The sequence below is a fragment of the Pinus tabuliformis genome, chromosome 3_1, assembly GCF_031772625.1.
Source record: "Pinus tabuliformis cultivar Carrire ecotype Pingquan chromosome 3_1, CPIR1, whole genome shotgun sequence".
Classification (NCBI taxonomy): domain Eukaryota; kingdom Viridiplantae; phylum Streptophyta; class Pinopsida; order Pinales; family Pinaceae; genus Pinus; species Pinus tabuliformis.
In genome coordinates this window covers 404,793,316-404,800,041 of record NC_142301.1, presented here as the reverse complement: position 1 = coordinate 404,800,041, position 6,726 = coordinate 404,793,316, and positions in this window count along the sequence as shown.

Below are 6,726 nucleotides of genomic sequence, written 5' to 3'. Positions count from 1 at the left end.
GTTTTCACCTATGCCGATGGGTTTTGGAGGTCATTTCCATTGTGCGATGGTTTTGCTCTGCGATTACTTTGTGTTCTCGCCTAGTTTCCGCTATGGCTGGTAAGTATTTTGCCCTATCTACTCCTTATGGTAGTTTAATATGTCTTGATGTTTCTCTGTGGTGTATTGGTGCTATGTCTTTGTTTGTCCTCCATGGTCTGTCGTTTCTATGCCTCTGCTCGTTTCCTGTGGTGACTCATTGCTCAGGTGTTTGGAGGGTTTTAGCTCCTCTTCCTCTCGCAAGTCTGTTTGTCTACACTATTTGCTTCAAACTCGTTCCTGTTCGTTTTTTGGTGATTTGTTTGTTGATGTGGGGTCTGGTTATGCTTCAGCTCTGAAAATCTTAGGTCATTGCTTGGCTGCTGCACAAGACGACTCGGCACCCTCAATTTCAGGTAAGCTCTTCCTTCCGGTTTCAATTTCACTTCTAGTTTTTAAACGTTCTAACGCTCTGGCTCCTTGGTGAGCAAGCAGAGCGTGTTCATGGCCCAGTCACTAGTGGAAACCCTCTATTGTGGGTCTCGACTCTCGTCCTTTATTTTGAAAGCAGTTCTTCTCCAGGTAAGATCTTCGTTCCCCTTCCTGTTAGCTTTCCACTGTGATCTTTTTTATTTTCGTGGCTCAATACTGACCGCTACCCTCTCTGTGGTGGTATGCAGGTCTCTCCATAGAAGCACTGCTCCGCAGCTTCATCCTAGTGACTGTTTCGCGGGCTTAGGGAAACCCAAGTAGGGTCTTTCCGTAGCTATAGTGGTTTCCTTGCTTGCTTTGTTGTGTGTCTAGTTTTGCAGCAGTTATTCTGTCACTTGCTCTTGTTTGTGTCTCGGCTATACCCTTGATGTTTTAGGTCCTTCGTATCTGTATGTGATCTCTAAGGTGTTCATGCCCTTGCTAGAATTTTTAGGCATAACCTATGGACTGTAATGTATTTTTATTTCTTGGGTTTGGAACCCTTCACGATTTCCAGATTACAGATTTTTGTACAGTGAATTTTTATTGAACAAAAATGAAAATGTCATGTACAGGAAATGTATTTTTTTGTTTAAATGTAGAATATAATTAGTACTTGGGGTTTTCTTTGTTGAGAAATGAAATCTATGTATTTTCACACCTCTGTTCAGTTCTCGTCTTGAAAATGCTTCTTGTCATTGAATGCTTGTCGATGTTAGTTCAAATCTTTGAAAAGAAAAATGGTTTCATTGTCTTGCTTTCATTTTGATGCCTGAGACATTTATGCATAGAGAATGTAATGAGATTTAATCTACTGTATTAAATGACAGATTTTTGAATTTGTTAGTTATCATAGAAGTTCAAATATTCCTGGGTTACAGCTTCTGGGCTCTCTCTCCTCTCTGGATGGCAGCCCTTCCATAATCTTTGATTTTTCCTTTTCAATACATTGTTAGCAGTTCCTTTATAGTTTGAGGAACTGTTCCTCAGTTATGCTTCAGTTACTAAACAGTTTCTTCAAACAAATCCATAACTAATTCCTATTTTGTCTAATTTAAAAAACTAACAATGGCTAATTTAACCTTAATTAAAAATGACACAAAATTTAACTAAATGAAACAGAAACTTGAAGTGTTTTACTCCCTATCGGTCAAGATAAAATGAAAATAATAAAAAAAAACATCTCCTAGCTGTCGCCTCTTCACTCGGATGCTCTTGCATCAAGGTCCGGGGGTAAATTAAACTCATGGCTCTTGTCCATGAGCTCTTCAATAGAGTACCCGGTGCTTTGAATCTGGCCAGCATCTAACCAAGAACTATCTTCAATAGGATGACCCTTCCACTTGACTAGGTACTGCAAATATTCCTTCCTTCGAGTCCGTCTGGCCACCTGAGTATCTAGGATCTGTTTGATCTCTAGAGGCTTTGTTGGGGGCATTTTCTTAATCCACGAATCATTCTCTTTCTGGGTGTCCCATGTTCGTCTTTCTGAACTGTCTTCTCCATCTGCCGCAGTGTAGGGGTACAAATCTTCCACATTGAAAATGGGTGAAATTCCAATACCTAGGGGTAACTGCAACTTGTAAGCATTTGCAGAAAACTTCCAAAGAATCTTGCAAGGCCCGATTTTTTTCCATTTCAACTTGTTGTATTCGCCTTTAGGAAACATTTCCTTGCGTAGGTGTGCTAATACCAGGTCTCCTACGTTGAATTGTAACTCCTGTCTTTTAAAATCTACCTTTTGGTTGTATGTTTGACTGCGGTCCTGTAATTTCAATTTCACCTATTCATGAAGATCGCTGATTACCTTTACGAAATCTTCCCCATCAGCACTCCTACACTCCAACTATCCCAAATCCCGTAACTCATGTACTCCATGTGGATGCATTTCATATAGGATCTGGAAAGGACTACTGCCCGTGCTTCGGTTGGGTGAATCGTTATAAACAAATTCCGCTTGTGCAAGCACACGATCCCACTGTCGAGAATTTTCTCCAACCAAACTCCTCAACAAGTTTCCTAGACTTCGGTTCACCACTTTGGTTTGACCATCCGTCTGCGGGTGATAAGTGTTGGTCACTTTAATTGCTTATTAATTTAAACAACCAGTGCTACATAGATTGTCAACCTAGGGAAGTTTGTTTATTTCAAAGGCAATCACACACTCTATATGCTCAATCCCAAAAGCAATGAAAAGTTGCAGTATTAATTATTCTAATCACACCTTACTTTAAACAAACTAAAGTTCTACTTTGAGTTACAGAAGAAACAATCTCTCTATTGCAGACAATGATCAAAGGAATCCTGGATTACATTTAAAAAGAATAATCTAGGAAAGAAAATCAATCTGCAAGGGAGAAGACTAGTTGTGCTCTAACAGAGAATAGGACCCTATTCCTCAAGCAGGAATCTTCAGCACCCATTTCTGACTACCATGCTTCACAAACTCACTCTTGGAAAACCAATTAAAATAATCACTGATTACCTATGAACGAATTTATGGAAACAATGCAATGACCAAGTAGAAACAAAGTTTCAGCAGCAAATACAGAGTTTCAATAATGCATAAGTAAATTCAGCAAACAGAGATTAACAAGGCATGAATGAAAAAATAATACTTAACACACTACAATAATTAAGGGGTGAATCTTGTGATGAAGGTGGGCCCTTTCCTTCTCACAAGATTCCCCAGACAATGGAACTTAAGAGAAAATGCTCAGAACAATCTTTTATTCATCTGTCAAAGTATCATATTACAAAAAGGATTCAAGTTCCTTTACTCCCAGCTAGACCTTCCCATAATCTCTCTACCCCCTCTAATGTTGATGTCTCCTCTTTTTAAAGAGGAAACATCTATTACAATTAATTACATTATAAATCCTATTTTGACCTGATATGCTAAAATAGGATAACCGATTCTTCCATTAACAAAATGCTATTACAATGGTTGTGACAATGCCTGACTTTGGAATATAGTTGTTATGGTCCATGTAACAACTCCTTCGATGATCCTTTCTTGTTGCTTCCAAATCTAAAAATGCAAATCACAGGCTCTTTCAGCAATGTAGACCAAAATGATAAATCTGCAGTCTTCAAAATTGTTTCAGCAACGTATCTGCAGTCTTCAAAAATGTTTTAGCAACTATCCGGTCAACGATTAATTATGAAGGAAATGTAAAATAAATCAAACATATAGTAATGAGAAGACATGTTATATACCTTGGAAAATGGATTAAAGTAATAACATGGGCTTTAATTATGGTTTGAAAAAGGATGGAAGATAACAAAATATGTGAGCAAAAAGGGACAATATAGAGTCCTAACATCCCCCTCAACTGAAAGGGTTTCATGTCCTCATGCAACTTTTACTCTGAATCCGAGTTGGGGTACTAGGCTTTGGAGTGCAAATTACTTAGGCAGTAACTGTAGAAGGTATTGAGAGCTAAATCTCTGAATCCATGCACATTTTGTATCTTCTACCATGCTACTGCTTATTCCCTTTTAGTCAACCTGTAATGTGCCTTGTATTCTTGTGTTGGCATCCATAAAAGAGGAAAACGAAAATGATATCCTATCCATTTCTCAGCATATTGCTGAACACATCTGATATAGTCAGGTGCCCTTGAGATTGCTGCTTCAAGATTAGGGGGACTAAAGGGGTTATACTCCTGCCTTTCCTTAGAGGATTGCTGCCAGAATAAGTTGTTTGCTTTTAAGGCAGCAACTTGCTTAGTCTTAACAAAATGTTGGCAGTCCTGTAGCACTGTTGCTTGTAGTTGCCTGATGTGCTCACCCATCCTTGGTTCTTTCAAGAATTGAGAATATTCCCAAATGAACATGGCAAGATTCTGTGGCTCTGATCGAATCCACAGGAGGCGGTTGTCCTCATTGTGCTTTGCTACAAGGAAGGTAGTCTGCCATGTAATCTGATTGGCCAGGATAGAGACAAATGCCTTGATCTGAACATCACCAACCAAAGGGTTGAGATTGATCTTTCTGTTTTCAAGGATAGCCTCATTGTGTAGATACAATTCATAGAGCAAATGTTGATCAGTGGTAGATGTTGCTGTGAAAGTTTCCACAAACTGCTCAGGTGTAGATACTTAATGAGGTTTCCCATTTTCAATTGCTTTTATCTGAAAGAACGTTAGGCGTTCTGCAAGAAAAAACAAATAATTGGAATATGGTTCCTTGGCAGCTAATAATTTGTGAACAAGATCAAACATAAGGAACAATTTACTCTTTAGCTCTTTATTCTCTTTCCTCTGTGTGCAAGACTGCTAGAGTACTTGCTATAAGGCTTCCCAATATGAGTATATATGATTCTGCCAAAGTGATTTATGCTCCTGCAAAATCTTATCTTGTGACATAACATATGCTTTCTTCCACTTATCAATTTGTTGTTCAGTACTGGGAGTCTAGGTAAAAACAGTTTTTGTAGGCCGAGGTTCAGTCTGAGTAAAAACTGTTTTTGTAGGCTGAGGTATTTGTGGTTTAACCTCCTTTTCAAAAAATTTCGCAGGTCCTATTGGTTCTTATGTAGCAGTAGAGCGTTCCTCTTTGATTTTTGAAGGCCCTACTGGTTCTTATGTAACGATAGGGCGTTCCTCCTTGATTTTTGAAGGCCCTATTGATTCTTGTGTAACAGTAGGGCGTTCCTCTTTGATTGCAGGAGAGGTGGATGCAGGGGAAGTTGTAGGCAGTGGAATTTCAACTACTTTATACCCTGCTTGATGATAAATATTACCGCATTGGCTGCACATATATTCCTTGTACTGATCTTTCTCTGCACTTTTCTCGGTCATGGATGCTGCATGGGCTAAAGTGTACAAATTAAGCTCTTTGTCATAGGATTCCCTTGCCGTTACTAATTCCTGCTTATAGGCTTCAAGTTCTGACTTTAAAAACTCGTTTTCCTGTAAAAGGGAAGCCAGGGTGACTAGGCTTTGTGTATCAGTCACGGTCTCAATAACTGGTTCTTGTGTGGCAGCTGCTAAAAGAGTAGCATCCTGAGTATCCATATTCTGTGTATTAGTAGCTGGTTCTTGTGTGGCAGCTGCTGAATGAGTAGTTGGTTTTTGTGTGGCAGCTACATCATGTAAGACATCATGAGCATCCAGGTTTTGTATATCAGGAGCTGGTTCTTATGGGGCAGCTACTGAATGGGTAGTTAGTTCTTGTGTGGCAGCTACCTGTTGTGCAACATCTTGGGCATCTGGATTTTGTGGGTCAACAGTTGGTTCTTGTGTGGCAACTATTTGTTGTACAACTTCCTGGGCATCTAGATTTTGTGGATCAGTAGCTGGTTCTTGTGTGGCAGCTCCTTGCTCTGAAAGAAATGATGTCGTAAAATCCTGGGCATCTGGTTCTTGTGTTTCAGTGCCCGAGGGTGAGACAGGTAAAGATTCGAGGTCTTGGGACTGTGGTGGGGTATGGGGTTTTAAACAAATTGATGGGGAATTTAGGGTGATGGCAACAGTTTCCGCTTCAGTTGAGACCCTCATTTGTCTTCTGGGTAAAAAGGTAGGGAGAGCAGTGGTTTTCCTTTTTCGAGTGGGTTTCTTCTGGGGGGAAGAGCTATCAGAAATGGTAGCTTCTTTGATTGAGGCCCTCGTTCGCCTTTTTGGTAGGAAAGCGGTCTTACTTTGCCTTTTTCTTTTTAGCATAGCGATGGGAAGGTTATCTTTAGAGTCATCACTAGGAATATGAATGGTAGGATTAGATGATTCTGCTAAATTGTGGGATGGAGTTGATGCGGTGGGAGGGTCAATTGGATTGACTGATTCTGCTGGTGGGATTTCTGGGGGATCAGGAATGTTATTGGGGTGCTACTCGTGGGCATTTTCAAGAGCTTCTTAAGGATTTTCAGCAACTTTCTAAGGAATTTTAGTAGCTTGCTGAGGAATTTCAGCAGCTTTCTCAGCGTCCAGGGGTGGATTATTACGAGGGAGAACTTGTCAAGAAAAACCCCTCTGAATTAGTAGCTGGAAAAGACAGTGATGGGTGAGGGAAAGGAGGGGTAATTTTACCTGTCTATAGTAATGTGACATATTCTTCAGACACCCAAGTAAATAATATGGAATATTCAACAGTCTACCATGTCTTAAATGATTTAAGAAGACAAAGTCATGCTGATAGACTACCTGGTAGCGACCTTCACAAGTGAGATAATGCTTGACGAATTGAGCAACCATTGGCCATGGAGGTGGTAATGAGTGAAGTCAGGCACCCCGGCCT